Below are 17511 nucleotides of genomic sequence, written 5' to 3'. Positions count from 1 at the left end.
TCATTGATATTCAGTTTAAAGCACATAGTTTTATATGGCTTTGATATTCTACTTTATATTTCATAAGGGATGTAAATAGTTTTCCTAAAAAACTAAATTTTGCTTTTTTTTAAAATCTTCTCTGAGACCAATATATACAGTCTCAGTTGTCCTACAGTTTTTTCCAAATGGAATAAGTGGCCTATTAAAGATGAAATCTTGATGGACTTTTCTTCTTCTTTCTGTCATAGACCTGTCTTTCAGCTACTTACTAATGGTTGGCATCTCCTTTCCCTGTTTGGCCTTTGATAAATTGTCTTTGATAACCTGCTGTTTTGTTCTTGAAACTTGCCTTGGCTACAACTGTGGAATATCAGAAATGTCAAAAATAAAATAAAAGAGCAAGAAGCACAAAGCCTATGAAAGTTAGAGAAGACAGAAGGCCTGTAATCAATGGATGAATGTTCAGCTGGCAGATAGCTTTGAGTTTATCCCATTTGCTGTCACAGCACCTGAAATAATAAGAGGATTTTTCCCCCCAATAATGGATGATGAGGGTTGTTTGCTTTGTGAAAATCTGCCAAGGCAACATGCCATGAGGCTTTATCTTTGAAAGTGAGGGTGAAACAAGCTTGCCTGGCTGTAGATAAGAGACTTAGAAGGAATCCTATTCAGATGTACCTGTCACTAATTTATCTGGAGGTTTTGTGATTCATACATACTGTTCTGTGTGCAATGGAGCATTAAATTGGTTTCCTCTGGGAGCAGGTCACATTCAGGGGTCCTCAGACCGATGCTATTGGACAGTGCATGCTTAATTCATATCGTCTAATTGTTACTGAATTTTTTCTTTTGGAATGCTGTTAATTTAGCACATGTTAGATGATCTTTTGGGACATTTCAAAAGCAAAAGAACTGACAAAAACTTGACCGTCTTTTAATATGCAAGTGTTTGCAACAAAAAAATTCATCAACACTTCTCCTTTTAGCACATTTATTCTGATAAACTGTTATAGATATGTTTCCCATTAATGGTCTAGGTATTGAATAATGTACTTTTATGATCCTTTATTTATTGAAACAAAGGGCTAGGTACTTAAGCTCATTAAACTGTACTGAAAAATGCAGAGTTGTTTTGAAAGAAGTCTCAAAAAAGAAAAAGCTTTAGAAAAAAAGGGGTTTTTTTCCACTTACAACATTTTTTTCTGCTATGGAAATTCCACTTTATTGCTTTGTTTGTTTTGAAAGACAATAGCATGCCTTGTAAAATGAGATAGATAGTGACTTGAATTTGAAAGGAACATAAAAGTAAGAGTTGCTTATTTTTGTGCAATAAGGTTGTACTGAGAGACTTTAATATGGATTTTTTTTTTTTTTTTTTTTTGGATAGGGGATACTTAGCAAATACAGCACCAAAAAAAAAAAAAAAAAAAAAAAAGCTGCCTTCATTTTATTATTTCCATGATGGGGTATGTAAAAGTAAAACCCAATATCTTCCCATGGATTTGAATTAAGCCAATAAATGGGAAGTGGCAGTTAAGTGAAAGCAATCAGCGAAATCTTTCTAACATATTTTTAGCATGCCATGACAACAGTTTTCAGAGTGGGTAAATGAGAACATAAACTGATATGTTTTCTTTCTTTTTTCAATTTAAAATTGTTCATTATATTCTGTATTGCAATGCAAAACAACTATCATTTCATGAAGTGGCAAAAGAAATACTCTTCCAAGTGGATAAAAGTGATGACTTTATTCTACATTTACATGGTATAATTCTTTTAATTCTGCCCCAATTGTGAAAATGTGGAACATCCAGCATAGACGTGAATTTTCCTATTAATGAATTGAAGCATAATTAGGGCATTACTGTGGGGAACTATTAGATCTTTTATGCATAATTCACCATATTTAAATGAGATATTCTTCACAGTTCCCAATTCTTAAATTAGACTGTGACCTGAAAACCTTGTAAGGCCTCCTAAGAAACAGGAGTGTGAAATCAATATATTTAATAATATTATTGTAGAACTTTAAAATGTTCTGGTAAGCATTTCTCTGCAGAAAAAAAAATGAAGAAAGAAAACTGGCTCATATAATCCAGAAAAAAAAAAAAAGAAAACATTATACCATCTGCAAAGTACAGATAACTAAGGCATATTTCTTCCCTCTTTTTTCTGCCCTAAAATTTTATTTTCTATACAAAATGAAAAATGTCAAACTTGGAATTTTCCATGTTTATAAAACTCATTTTGTACATCACAAAGAGCATTTTCTTTCCTTCCAGTCTTTCCTTCCCTCCTTCCCTCCTTCCCTCTTCAACAGAAGGGCCCTTGGAACCCCCTATTATGAGCTTCCTGTGACCTTAAAGGATGGAAAGAAGGAAAAGGTGGATAGACTTGAATAAGGGCTGTGTGAGGATTAGGATGGACCAAATATTGCAGCACAGCCAACCAGAATGCTGTTTTCTACACACCTAATTAACACAGAGATTGAGCACCACCCTGGAGAAAATGGATAAGAGCCTTGGACCATGTGACTTCTCAGGCACCCTCTCTTGAGAACTTCCGAACTCTGGAGGTTCTACTTTCCTGCTCTATACTTTTCTAGCTCAATAAACTCTCCCGCTTTATATGCTCTAGTTGTCTGTGAAATTCATTCTTCCCCTTCCTGAGACAAGAACCCAGAAATCTGTCCCACTCCCCACAGCAAGGTTGAGTAGAGACAAATCCCCTGGATTACTTCCTTCCTTCCCTTCTTCACAGGAAACCATTTACATCAGACTTAATTCACATTATTTGTAGAACAATTGAAACAATTGTTAGAGATATTTAAAATATTTAGCAACAGTTTGCTCTCCTGTAATAGTGACTTTTAAAAAGTTTTCTCTACCATGAATTTCCCTCTGTTCTAGAATAACTAGCTCCTCATCTCTCAGACTTAAGAATTTCAATAGCTTAAAGACCTTTTCAAAAGCTTTTTGCAAATATGAGAGGAGGAGGGTCTTGTCAGGGGTGTTGGTACCAGTGGGAAGGGGGAACATGTGGGGAAAGGGTGCAGGAGGATGAATATGGTACAAATACTGTGTACACATGTATATAAATGGAAAAATGAGACCTGTTGAAACTATTCCAGGAATGGGAGGAGAGGGGATAAAGGAGAATGATGGAGGAGGTCAATTCAAATATGATACATTTGATATATTGTAAGAACTTTTGTAAATACCACAATTTACCCCCAGTACAACATTAAAAAAAAGGTTTTGCTAACCATCCAATCAAGCCATCATCTCTTACAAACTTCTCTGGCCTCACACCACTTGCCATAATTAGTAAACATGTTTATGTATAGATATGTTTAAATGTTCATTTTTAGATCTCAAACAACTTAAGGGCTATGTCCAGTGTCTAGCACAAAGCCTGAAATATATTAAGTAGTAAAAAATGTTGATTGACTAAATTCAGGTAATGAAAACAAATTACTTAATTTACTTTGTATAAATTAATAGCAAGTTCAGCAAACTTCATAACTCTGCAGTTTCTTTACTATACACCTAAAGCTACACAAACCTATTACCTATTAAACATTATTCACAGGGAAATAAAGTTGTATCTTTTCCTTACCACCACGTGGTTCATGGCTGATGGCCCTACCACAAAGACATACTGAGAAGAGAAAGTCGTAATCAATTTTCCATGACATTGGGGCCTTCAGAAGTGAAATTTCAAAGAAACAGGCAAAACTGTCTTTGAATATTTTGCTTTGATGAACAATGAATAGTTGGGTAGGAGTATGACTGAATAAAAAAAGTCTGACCAATGGTAATAAACATGGGGAGTGAGAAGTTAGAAATGTCTATTTATTCAGAATCTTTTGGCCTCTCTGGTACACCTCTGTGTAGAGGGCAGGGAATGTCACACAGGGCTTCTCAAACATAATGGGGCCAGAGATTGGAGAGATCTCTATGATTTTCTGAACTTTTCTTAACTTAGTATACCAAGATACTATATTTTGGAGTAGTATTTTCTCCACTCTATCATATGGAATACATAACAAATATTGTCTAAGAAGAAATATGAGATTTTCTACAGATATCTTTTTAAATAGTTTAAAGAAAAATTATTGTGATTTATTAAAAACATTCACTCATTTCTAGGGACAGATCAGTGATTTTGCAGGTTTGGTTCATATAATCAGAATTAAGGGGCTATTCCAATAAACTGAGTCACCCATATTTTTTGGTTTATTAGTATATTCAAAAGCTGTTTTTGTACCAGGTTTACTGTAGCCTGTTCTTTTAAAAGAATAATGTACATGCCTCAATTAAAGTACGCTTTATTGCTAAAAAGTGCTAGCAAATCATCTGAGCCTTCTGAAGTCATAATCTTTTTACCACTGGGTGGAGGGTCTTGCATGTTGATACAATGAATGTTGATGACTGAAAACTGATTAAGTTGGTGGTATCTGAAGGTTTGGAGGAGGGGGGCTGTGACAGTTTCTTAAAACAAGAAAATAATGAAGTTTGTTGCATCAATTGACTCTTCCTTTCATGAAAGATTTCTATATAGCATGCAATGCTGCTTCATACAACATTTTTTTAATAGTAGGTATCTTTCAGGGTGTGGGGTAGTGGGTCATGTAGCAGGGAGGAGCATGGAGCTCTGAGTTCCTACTTACGGCCGGTAAACAGGACTTACTGCCAAGCTCAGAGCACAGAGAAGTGGGGACTCGGGAAGACTTCAGGAGAAGAGGATCAGATCGGCAGTGTTGAGCTGTGAATCTTTCTTCCCATTCTTCCCGTGGTTAGTTGGTTCTCTATTTGTGGATTTGGAGAGTTCTTTGCGTCTTGCTGGTTATGGGATCTTGTGGGTGCCTTTCAGGGTCCCCTATCTTTCTTCTTCAGGGTAGTAGTTGCTGCTGGGCATAGAGATGTCAACAATCTGCCATCTTGCTCCAAAAAAAATATATAGTAGGTATCTTCCAAAATTGGAGTTAATCTTCCCAAATCTTTCTGCTGTTGTAACAACTAAGCTTATATAATATTCTAAAATCTTTTATGTCATTTCAATAACGTTAACAGAGTATTCTTTAAGAATAGGTTACATCTCAGCTGTGTGCTGGTGGCTCTCACCTGTAATTCAAGCTAAATGGGAGGCTGAGATATAGAGAATCATGGTTTGAGGCCAGCACAAGCAAATATATCTGTGAGACCCCATCCCCAAAAAATAACCAGAGCAAAATGGACTGGAGGTTTCTTAAGTGATAGAGCACCTACTTTTCAAGTACAAGGCTCTCAGTTCAAACCTCAGTCCCACTCCCTCCTCCTCCCCCAAAAAGAAAAAAAGAATAGGTTACAGCTCAAGAAATTTTTTTTTTTCAGTAAGAACCAATTCCTCATTTCTTAAACGTTATACCATTAGATTGAAGTAATTTTGTCACACCCTCAGACTCCTCCTCTTTCAAGCCCTCAATCACAGGGTTGGAATATTTCTTTCAAACTCCTGTTAATGTTGATATTGTGAACTGCTCTCGTGAACCACAAATGTACTTAGTCATCTAAAATGGTGAATACTTTCAAGGTTTTCAATTTACTTTGTCCACATCTTTCAAAGGCATCACTATAGCCTATGAAATGTATTTAGCAAATGCTAAAACTTGAAAATCAAAATTACTCCTTGATCCATGGAGGGCACAATGGATATTTTGTTACTGTGAAGATAAAAAACATTAATCTTGTATTATTCCATCACAGCTATTGGGTGATGAGGTATATTATCATTAAGCAGTAAGCATTGATAATTACAAAGGTCTTTTTTCTTATTTTCCCTGAGCAGCATATCCAAATGGTGCATTTAAAAATTCAGTTTCATTTTTCCATTTACAGAGCACAAGTAGATTAAATTTAGTATAACTCTGATGGGTGCTAGGATTTTCAGAATGGCAAATGAGCATTAGTTTCAATTTAAAGTCATCAACTTCCTTTCTCCCCTGAGGAGATTATTAGCCTGTCCTTTAAAGGTTTGATACTGGGAACTGCCTTCTCCATAGCTAGGAGGGTCCTAGATATCACTTTCTATCAATATATGCATATTTAACTACATTCATGTCTTTTTTTTTAGTGTGGCCACTTTTATCAGTGAACTTAGCTAAATCCTAATAACTTGGTAGTAGCACTTGCTGCTTCACATTGCATTTTTATATTATAGAGACAGTTCCTTAAACCTCATGAGCCAATCTATGATAGCTTTAAGCTTTTCTTCTGCAGCCTCCTCACTTCTGTCAGCCTTCTCAGAGTTGAAGACTGTTGGGATCTTACTTCGGATTCATTAGGCTTTGGTTTAAGGGAATGTTGCACCTAGATTGATCTTGTATCCAGACTACTAAATCTTTCTTCGTTATCAATAATGAGACTGCTTATCTCTCTTATCATTTGTGTTTTCACTGAAGTAGGATTTTTTTCATCCAAAAGCTTTTCCTTTTAGCTCACAGTTTGACTATGTAGTGTAAAATGTTTAGCATTCAGGCTATCATGGCTTTTACTATGACTTCCTGACTAAGTTAATCATTTCTGACTTTTGATTTAATATGAAAGATTTGTGAGTCTTTATGTTTCTTATCACACTGATTTTTTTCTCCTAGGTTGAACTATCCTTGCATCCCAGGGATAACTCCAACTTGGTTATGGTGTACCATCCTTTTAATATGCTGTGCAGTCTATTTTGCTTATGTTTTGCTGAGGATTTTAGCATGTTTTATCAAGGATTTAAATTGAATTTTTTATCTTTTATTAGAGCTATTGCATTGCACTTTTTATTCATTTCAATGGAGATATTACTTTATAGTTTTATTTTCTTGTGGCATCTTGGTCTTGCTTTGGTGATGCTGACTTTATAAAATGAGTTTGTATGTTTTCTCTCTTTAATTCACCTGTGACACCTGCTGACTGAGATTTTTGATTACTTATTCAATCTCCTTATTTGTTTTTAATTTGCTCAAACTTTTAATTTCTTTTTAATTTAGTTTTGGTAGACTATGTGTTTCTAGGAATTTGTCCAATTTTACATTGTCCAATTTGTTGGCATGTAATTATTTATAATAATCCTTAGTGACTTTCTTTTTAAAAAATTTCTATACAGTCAGGTATAATGTCTCTTTTTCCATTTCTGACTTTATATATTTGAATCTGCTTTATTTTTCCCTAATCTAGGTAAAAGTTTATCAGTTGTGCTTTTCTTTTCACAAAAATAAACTCTTAATTTTATATATTTTTTTCTATTTTTCTATTGTTGTATTCTAATATTTATTATTTCCTTAATATTGCCAATTTTGGGTTTAGTTTGTTCTTATTATTCTAGTCTGTTGAGGTGTAATGTTAGGTCATTTATTTTAGATCATTAGTCATTCAAACTGTAAGTGGTCAATGTTATAAATGTCCTCTTAGTACTGCTTTCCCTATATTGCAGAAGTTTTGGTATGTTGTGTTTTCATTTTTATTTCTCTTAAAATATTTTCTAATTGTTTTTTCAATTTCTTCTTTAACTCAAGTCTTGTCCAAGAGTATGTTATTTAATTTATGTATTTGTGAATTTTCACATTTTCATTTTCTTCTAGTTTCATTCTACTTATGATCAGAAAAAATACTTGGAATGATTTCAGTCTTCTTAAATTTGATAGAATTTATTTTGTGACCTAGCATGCAATCTATCATAATGTTCTTTCTGCACTTGAGAAGAATATATATTTTGCTGTGATACAAAGCATTGTGGCCTTCTACACAATACCAACTAAATAATAATATACCTAAAACATTTCAAAAAGAAACTTTAGGGCTAGAATAAATAATTGAAGCCTAAAGATAAAAATTTACAGCTAGTAAGCATACTAATTTTCAGACTTCTATTTTACACATGAAAAAATTAACATAAAAACTTACAAAAGCAAAACTAGAACACAAATATTGTTACAATCTAGAATATTAATCTTTATTTAACACACTACTGATATTCATGAAGAAGAAGAAGGCCATTGTGGTTACTTCCAAAACATCAAGAAAAAGAGGTATCAAAAGTTTAATAATGGAAACATCAATATCATAAAATACATCTTTTTTCTCAGTTGTAAAATCATAATTATTAATGAAAAGAAATATTTCTTTGTGTTTCCTTCTAACTTGAAAAAAAAAACATGGCTCCAATTTGGGGTTCACTGCTCCCTGAATATAAAATTTCCCATAGTTAAAGGATGATTGCTTCACTCATAATGGAAGAGTAGGAATAGCTTGAATAAGTACCATTCATACTGAAATAAATACTAAAATATTCACTTGGAAGAATAAACTTATTTGTATGGTTATCTAAATAGAAGGAAACACAAGTGTTTGCCATGTTTCTATCCTTGCATGTGTACTAGTGACATGGTAGTAGTTATATTGAGTAAGTTACCGTGACTTTCATGGCCTTACCTGGCCTTTAGTAATTTTAAAAGTACACATCAAAATATCTATTACATAATGCATTTTAATGGGACCAGTGAAGGTCATGAATAAAGAGACAAAGAAAAAATATCAGTGACAATTTCTCGGCAGAAAACCAACTAGGTTGTAATGACACTTTTAGCAGTATACAGTAATGTGACAATAAGGTACAGTTCAACCCTTTAGAAACAGGAGTTATTAGTCATTTTGTTTTCTAACAGTAAGTAATAGAAGCAAATGCAGTGAGCTTGTTTTTGAGGTTCCTGAAAAGTAAGACATTTTGAAAAGTTCTATTTGCTATAATTCCCTCTCTTCACTTTTTTTTTTTTCATGATGGTACACTGGCATAAAAGGTCATATCGGTTTATTAGAAAGCTTTGTCAAGACTTTAACCTCAGTATCTTAACAGAAAATCAAGAATCAATTCATGCTCCTAGTTTTTTTTTTTTAAATACTCTAACAGAATAATGTATATTAGGCTTAGATCTGCAGAAGGCAAAACAAAGGTATTTTTGGCATAAGTTTGTCATATTTTCTTCATTAGTTGTATAATTTGAAGTTTCTTGCATTTAGAGTACATATATTATAAATATAATTTTCTTCCTAAATAAATCTAAAATGTGGATAATGGTCTTGTGTTTGGCAGGTCATATGGCAAACTCAGGCATTTAAATTTTGTTTATACTTCTGTTGTCAATATGTAATGTTCTTATTCAGTAAAGATATTTTTAACTCAATAAAGTTAAGAACAGATGACTGATTCTTTTAAGGAGATGTCTTGACAACTCTTATTTCTTGCTTTTCATTCTGAACTCTATACTGAGTGAATTCATGCTGAGACTTCTCTCATCACCATGCCTTCATCTTTCCAGAATCTCACATGTGTTGCTGTTATATCTACATGGATCAGCTACTCTTAGTTCTATATCATTTCACTTTCCAGTTTTTTAAAGATTCAACTTACATATTATCTTTTCTGGGAGGGTATATCAGACCTACTGCACATGATCAAAGTTTCTTCTATTGTACCTTAAAACTTTTCTTCAAAATAATAAAATTCAGAGTATAGACAATGTCCATTTATATGTCCAGTTCCCTAAAAAATTGAATGTTCAACAAAGAACATAGCACTTGGTTAACAATCTGTTAAAAAAAAATAAGTACAATTTATACATCCTGATTCTCACTGCAACAATTTTGACTCATCTCATTCTGTCTTTTCATTAATACAAGTTATAGAACCTTATAAATCCACAGCATTTAAAAGACAAATTTCAGGTAAAGGTGGTAGGTTGAACATTTATATGTGCTTTTTGTTCTTGAAATCCACTAAAATCACAATAAAGATTGTTTTATTTTCTGTAGGGTGCTGCTGAATAAAGACCACACCATGTGTGGAAAGGAAAAGTTTATTAGTCCAGACCACAGGGCCATCACTCTCGGGTTCAGAGTGAGGCGGCTTGGCTGAAAATGGGTAGTGGGCTTTATAGGAGGGGCCAAGCCATGGGGGAGGGAGAGAGTCTCTGGTCTCTGATTATCTGCGATCACCAGATGGAACAGGTTGACATGCCTGGCTAGTTGAGTAACTGGAAGTTCCTGAGTTGTTTTGCAAGCTGAGAAACAATCAGGCAGGGAGAAACAAGCAGTCATAAATCAGGGGGTCTGGTTTTAAGGTGTTAGCCTCAGGTCTTCCACCCACCTCAAGAATGCCAGGGACCTAACATTTTCATTGCTAGACATAAACTGTCAAGGTAGAAGAGACTGAGAGTCAAAAACAATGCCACAACATGTCACAACCTGGGAAGTTCCTGAGTTGGAGGAAAATAGTAATTTTGAGATAGAAACAAACTCAAGCTATCAGTGAGGAAAGACAAGGAATAATATCAATGATACCATATCACAGAATTCCTCTCAGTCTTAGGAACTCATAGCAGAGAAAATCTTTTGTTGGAGGGGATGAATGATGGGGTAGGAGAGAGAAAAAAAACAAAAACAAGAACTCATTAATTTTGAATATTTTATTAATTTTTTTATTATTCATTCATTCACATGTGCATACATTATTTGGGTCATTTATCCCCCCTGCTTCCCTCCCTCACTCTTTCCTCCCCTCCCCTCACTTCCAGGCAGAACCTGTTCTGTCCTTATCTGTAATTTTGTTGAAGAGAAGACATAAGCATAATGAAGACAAAGCATTTTTGCTAGTTGAGTTAAGGATATCTTTACAGAACGATTCCAAGCATTGCTTCCATGTACAAGTGTGTTACAACCCAAGTTAATTCATCTCTAACTGATCTTTAAACTGGTTCCTGATCCCCTTCTCATAATCAGTTCTTGCTATCAATATCTTTGTACATGTTTAAGTAATTAGGTTAGAGGTTTCTTTCTTACTTTTTTTGATGGGACTTGGGTTTGAACTCAGGGCTTTGTGATTGCAAAACAGGTACTCTACTGCTCAAGTCATGCCTCCAGTATATTTTGCTCTGGTTATTTTGGAGCTGGGGATCTTACAAACTATTTGTGCACGTTCACCTTGAACCCAGTCCTCCAGATCCCAGTCTAGGCATGAGTCATCAGTGTCTGGTGAGTTAGTTTTTGTGTTGAAATTTTATTATATTTCAAATTCCTCCATTTTTTAAATCTATTTCTATTTTTTCTATTTCTGTTGTAGCAGGGAGGAGGACCAGACAAGAACAAACTAGGCCTGAGTCCTGATAAAGTAGCAGGGAGGTAGGGATGGCATGGCAAAGAGATAAAACCTGAGGAATTTGAACGTGGAGAGGGTCAGGTAGCACTGGGAGGGGAAAAATCATGTAGCACTAGGATAAAGTAACCAATAAAATTGTATATAACCATATATGGATTAGACCTTACTTTTTTCTTCTGTAACCTGCTTGCAAGGGTATATAAGGTGAGAGCCCTTTGTTCTCAGGGCTCAGCCTTTGGACACAAGTCCACTGGCTTTGTGCTGGTACAATAAAACATTGCTTCCTGCTAAACTGCCTTAGTGTCCCATAACTCAGCTTGAGATTCCCTCAACATTTCTTGTGGGCTTGTCTAGGATTATGGAGATGGTGATTTATCTCCTCCCTTGTCACCGGGGTGCATCCCCCTGATCGCCAGGAGAAGATCCCACCAGGTGCCAATGGATAGTTTGAGCCAGAGGAGGGATTCATCCTCTCATTGAGTTGGGGTGAGGGCCTCAGATGCACAACAGAAGCTGGTGAGGCACAGGAACCAGCGACAATAGGGGAGCACCGCTTCTTGTCAGACAGGTCAGAACCCATGTTTGAATTCAGACCTAACTTTGGAAGTAGAAGGGAGACTGATCACCTCCTAGAGATCCCCTAATAATAATTTTGGGGTGAAACTGGGTCTCTCAGGTTAAGGGAGTGTGGCAAAAGTGTGTAAGACACCTTGGAGAGTTAGGGGGATTGAGCTTTTCCTGGGAAATAGCTACAACCAAGGTTAAGGAATGGATAACAAAATATTCAGCTCCAAAGAGGAAGACTCACAAGAGAGCAGGTGCATTATCCACCATTCCACTGGATAGCTCTCCAGGTATAATTTAAAAGTTTTCTTGTTTTGAGAATGCACTCTAATTGTGTGTGTGTGTGTGTGTGTGTGTGTGTGTGTATGTGAATTCATTTAAAGACTGGGAAAATTAAATTTGCTCCTGGAATTCCAGCTCATCTAATGCATGCTTAAGTTGACATTTTTTTCTGGCATGCTTAATTTATAAAACGTGTGTGTGTGTGTGTATGTGTGTGTGTGTGTGTGTGTGTGTGTGTGTGTGTGTAAGCATCTTCAAAATGGTTTTTAAACTGCTGTTATGAGGTTAATATGATACTCAAGGTAACAAAAAAAAACAGGGTTTTGTTTTAAAGATCTCTGTTATAAACTGCTTAGGCTTTTTACACATAAATATGTAAACATCTAGAGAACAGTTCTTATTATAAAGTCAATGTAAAAAATTATTACTGTGTTCTGCTACTTTTAAGAAAACAGGTTCTCAAACTTATTTCAATCAGGTCTCACTAGGATGCAGACATTCAGGAGTTAATACTCTGTCCCACACCAGAAGAGGAAAAAAAAAAAGAAAGAAAAGAAAAATGGGAGCCACAGCCTGCGGCAGGAATCTTATAATTTGAGTAGTTAAAAATGATTTTAGCCTGTTTTATTCTGTTGTAAATAAAATGTGGGATTTAATTCTCTTTTATAATACATGGGTCTGTTAACAAATGAGCTTTCTATAAATTGTTTTTTATACAAAAAATAATTTGAAGGTTGCTTTTTTTCTGGTTTTTAAGTTAAAAGAATTTATGAGTTATTTTCTAAGTTAAAAGAGTATATGAGTTATTTTCAACAAGTAATAAATATACTTTTATAAACAAATGGTATTAAGAATGTGATTTTTATACATATATTTGTTACTTGGATGGTATTAAGGATGTGTTTTTTAAAAAAATAAAAGGTTAAAAAATACTTTAAAAAAAAAAGGATACTTAAAAAAAAAGAATAAGACAAGCTCCTCCAGAAGATGCAAAATAAGTTGTCACAAAGATACAGAGTAAGTTGTCATAAAAAACATGGAGCTTATAAATGCTTATATAAGTGATTAAATTAACTAAACTCCAGTTACATGAAAGGTTTTATAAGGTCAAAATTTAATGTAGTGATGTTAAACTAAAACTTAATTCTCTAAGCTCATAATACCAAGGTTATCTTAAAAATATTGCACTGTTTTTAATAACATTTACAAAAAAAACTGTCTTAAAAATGGTTTGAGTTTTATTTTGTCAAGATAACTGTCAGGAATTTTTGGTGCTACAGGTAAATCCATAAATTTGTCAAGACAATAAGAGTTTATTAAAACACAAAGAGACAAGAGATAGCTGAACACATGGAGTGCTGCTGCACTGATCTGAGGTTTGAGACAGATTTATTTCTGTAAAGTAAAGTTAAAAAAAAAAAAAAAAGCCAAAGTGCACTCTCCAGATAGGATAAAGAAAAAAAAAAAAAAACTCAAAAGGAGCACTGCACTGGAGGTCAAGACGTCCAATTTTACTTGGAGTCAACAGAGTGGAGGTGTTAGTCCTACTCCTTCCACATGTCAGGCAGAGGGAATTTTTGGCTTGGGATGGCCAGATTGGGCCTATTATTTCAGGGAAGCTCCACTCACTACAGGTTGGTGGGATCCTGCTATATGTCATGAGCCACCTGTTAATGTCAGCAATCTGGGATGTGTATCAACATCTGAGTCAAGATTTTTGGTCATTAAGTCTCCTAACTCCACACTTAGTCCCCATTAATATTTACCTGTGTTCTCTGGTGATTTCTGTCAGGGTTTTGACTACAAAGGTAACTGAGTCATGTTCATTTAAGAGTTGGTTAATGTAAAATTTTCTAGATGACCGCATGGTTAAACTACTGTTGTCCTGGATGATTCTAATGAAGTTGGTATCCTATATGTGTCTGTGACTGGGCTATTTGGGGCACTGGCACTGTTCTCTTCTCCCAACTAAATCTAAGGTTTTACTTCAAGAGCAGCAACTAAACTAATATGTATATGTAACCTCTATAGAGCTGTGATGCTGTTGCTTGTTCCTGTATAGTAAATATATTTATGTTTTCAAGTATATCAAGCCTTCTAAAATATAAAATTTAGATAAACATGGTAGCAAAAAGTTAGTGGTACTGATATACTGTTATGTTAGTTGTTTAATTAGCCATCAGAATTTTAACCATGACTCTTAATTAAGTTTTTGTCATTACACTTCTGATCCTTCTGGGGTATTTATAATCAAGTGCATTAACTATGACTCTAATAACTACTTATGTGTCAACCAGGTTATCTTTTTAGACATCTGCTTTTGTTAGACTTGTTTTGTATTGTCCTTGTCTAGAAGCCTGCTGCCTAAAAGCTACTCCTTCTAAGCCTCTTTGTTGTTTAAATTTGGCCAAAAGGGTCTAGTTGGCACTGACTCCCTCCTTATCTACTCATTATTTCCCCCCACTATGTGGGACCAAAACCAACCAAACAAACAAAATCTAGGAAAGAGCAAATCCTCACAATGAGGGGAAAAAAATGACCAATCAAGAAAGATCTTCAGTCTAAGTCCATATTGCCCTGAATGTGCTCAATCACTTAGAAGCTAAGCAGGGTCAGGCCTGGTGAGTACTTGGATGGAAGAAAGATCTTCAGAGGAGACTGCTCAGAGACAAGCAGTTTGGAGACAAGGGGGGAATGCCATCAAAGTTCAAATGAAGTCACTGGTGCCAGACCTCTCAAAAATAACCAAGGCTGAGAGGATTGAGGAAATGGTTCTTATGCATGTGTGGCTATCTGGCATTAAAGCCCTTCCAGACACAAATTCATTCAAATTCACAAATTTATTTTTAGACAGGGTCTTCTACTTAAATAGAGAAAAACTGACTATTTTCACTAGCTCTACATGTCCTTTGATACCCATAGATAGTTTTAACTTTGTTTTAAACAACACATTTTCTTGGACATATATACTGATAATATATTGTTGACATGGTAATTCTACTCAGTTAAAAAAACCAAAACAAATGACATTGTTTGGGTAAAAAAAAAATGTCTAACCATCAAAAGACCATTGGAGGGGCCCTTTTGTTGTTATCTTGTCTACTACCACTGCAGTTAAAGTAGCAGTGATTGCTTCTTGAGATCCACCACAGTTAAATCAAGCCAGATTCTCTCAAGTGGGAATGCATCCCTGATCTAGCTTCACCATGTAGGATTACCCTCTAGGACCTAAGTGCCCTCTCTTGGCAGGACTCTGGATTACCAGGAAATAACTGGTGACCAAGGACAGCAGGATGATAGCCCTACTCTAGTCATCCCTGGGAGATGACTAGTTTACACATGGCAGAAGCTTGAGGTGTTGCTTCTCCAATGGGACAAATGGACTTTTTTCTATGCCAGATGTCACCCCTCATCTGTGTCTGTTGCTATAGTTCTCACCCTAGTCTTCGCCATAGGTTTGTCAGAAACTGTCCCCGCCCACTGGAGTCAGTGAAAAGTTTTTATTAGCTCTCTTCTACTTCTTTTGGACAGGATGCATAACTACTATTTATTGTTACTGATCTGGTTTCCCTTCGTGGTCCCAGAACCCTCATCCTGTGACCTATGTATGCATAATACTCAAGAAGGACATGCTGTCACTAGGACTTTCCTTTTCCATACTTACTATTCCTGCACAGGCTCTGTCGTTAGGTCATGCACTCACAACCATATCACCTATATAGTGTGCTCCCATGGTAATCAACATATCTGCTTCAGCCTCACTTATTACCCTTGGGAGCAATGTTTATAGATCAGGAGTGTCTGTAACCCTGGGTCCCTCATCAGCTGCACCCAGGTGTTTAGCCCTTATAAACCAGCATATATGTTCTTTGATGCATGTGCAGCCATAGACAAAGGTGGATGTGGAAGTACAGGCTGTGGCTGTGGCAGTCTAGCTTGGGAAAGAGCCTATACATCACGTGATAAGTATATGTGCTGTGGAGACAACTCTTGGCCATGTGATGATGTGGGTTCTTATTATTGTCCTTATTGGGGTTGTGTTTCATGGCAAAGGGCAAAACATGCAGCCCTCCTTCACAAGGGATAACTGCCCCTAACTGCACCCCTGGCACCTATAACCCTATAAATTTCATGGTATTCAAGCCATCCAATTGGATGCAGGGATACATAGTTAGTATAAGAATAGATGAAAAGGGCCTTGACCCTGGACTCTGATGCACCTCAAATTAGTAACTGATACCTATGAGAGTTCCTCAGACCAAGTTTTTCACTTTTTTTATGAGGAGATAAGGAGTGAATTTTCCATTTGTGCCAAGGCCAAAAACTTGTTCCTCTCACTAGCTGAGTCTATAGCCCAGATACTGAATGTCACTTTGTGCTGTCTTTGTGGGGAGACCAAAATGGGAGACCATTGGCCTTGGGAAGCAAGGGAGCTGAACACACAGGAGCCTTTTAATGAAACTGCTTTCCCAAAGCACAGGAAAGGTGTCTGGCTTTTAAAGACTTCCATCATTGGGAATTACACTGCTCAAGGGACCCAATGATGTGGAGTTCCTAACCATACAGAACTCCAGCCTCACATATTGGCCAGCTTCTCTAATTTCAGGAAAGCTTGAGACAATCTTATTGCAAACATAGATTGGCAGGCACCCAGAGGGCTGTATTGGATCTGTGGACAGCAAACTTATACAGTGCTACCTAGCAGGTGATTTGGGTCTTGCATCCTAGGTTCAGACCATCCTTTTTCTTGCTTCCCCTCAGACAAGGTAAAAAGACTAGGAGAACCAATATATAAAGAAAGATTAAAAAGACAAAACAGTGTGCCTTACAAATTGGCATTAAAAAAATGATGAATGGCCTCCTAAGAGAATCATCCGGGTACAATGGTCTTGCCACTTGGGCAAAAGACGGGTCTTGGGGCTATTGTACCCCTATATATATTCTCAACCACATCATCAGGCTGCAGGCTGTTGTTGAAATTATAAATAATGAAATGGCCAGCACTCTCAGTTTGCTGACAAAACAAAGTGCAGTGCCATCTATCAAAACCGTTTGGCTTTAGACTATTTGCTTGCCTCTGAGGGAGGAGTTTGTGAAAAAATTTAACCAGAACAACATCTGCTTACAGATTAATGATAAAAAAAAAAGGTTATAAAAGAAAATCACAGACAAAATGAGAAAGCTTGCCCATATCACCGTCCAGACTTAAAGAGGATGGTTCTTGCCATAGGCGGATTTAAAACCCTGATGGGGCAATGGGCCTAATCCTAAGAACATGCTTTATACTGCCCTGCCTGGTTCTCCTGATATTATGGTCTACAAGGACTATTATAGCGGCCATTATAAAAAAAATGGCCATCCATTTAATGATGCTATGGAAATACAAACCCCTAGATCAATATGATGCTCTTTGACCCTAGGTGGGTCTGAGCATCAAAAGGGGGAATAATATAGCAGGGAAGAGGGCCAGAAGAAAACAGACTAGGCCTGAGTTCTGATAAAGTATCA

The 17511-nt window shown here is 36.0% G+C and overlaps 1 protein-coding gene across 4 annotated transcripts in view; it reads left to right on the top strand.

The window, feature by feature from the left end:
• Mgat4c (MGAT4 family member C) overlaps positions 1-17511 on the top strand; it is a 799502-nt gene that overhangs the window by 445445 nt on the left and 336546 nt on the right. The window lies entirely within an intron of this gene.

Source organism: Castor canadensis, chromosome 8, assembly GCF_047511655.1.
Source record: "Castor canadensis chromosome 8, mCasCan1.hap1v2, whole genome shotgun sequence".
NCBI lineage: Eukaryota > Metazoa > Chordata > Mammalia > Rodentia > Castoridae > Castor > Castor canadensis.
The sequence above is the reverse complement of the archived record's forward strand: the minus strand, read 5'-3'. Positions and strand labels throughout refer to the sequence as shown.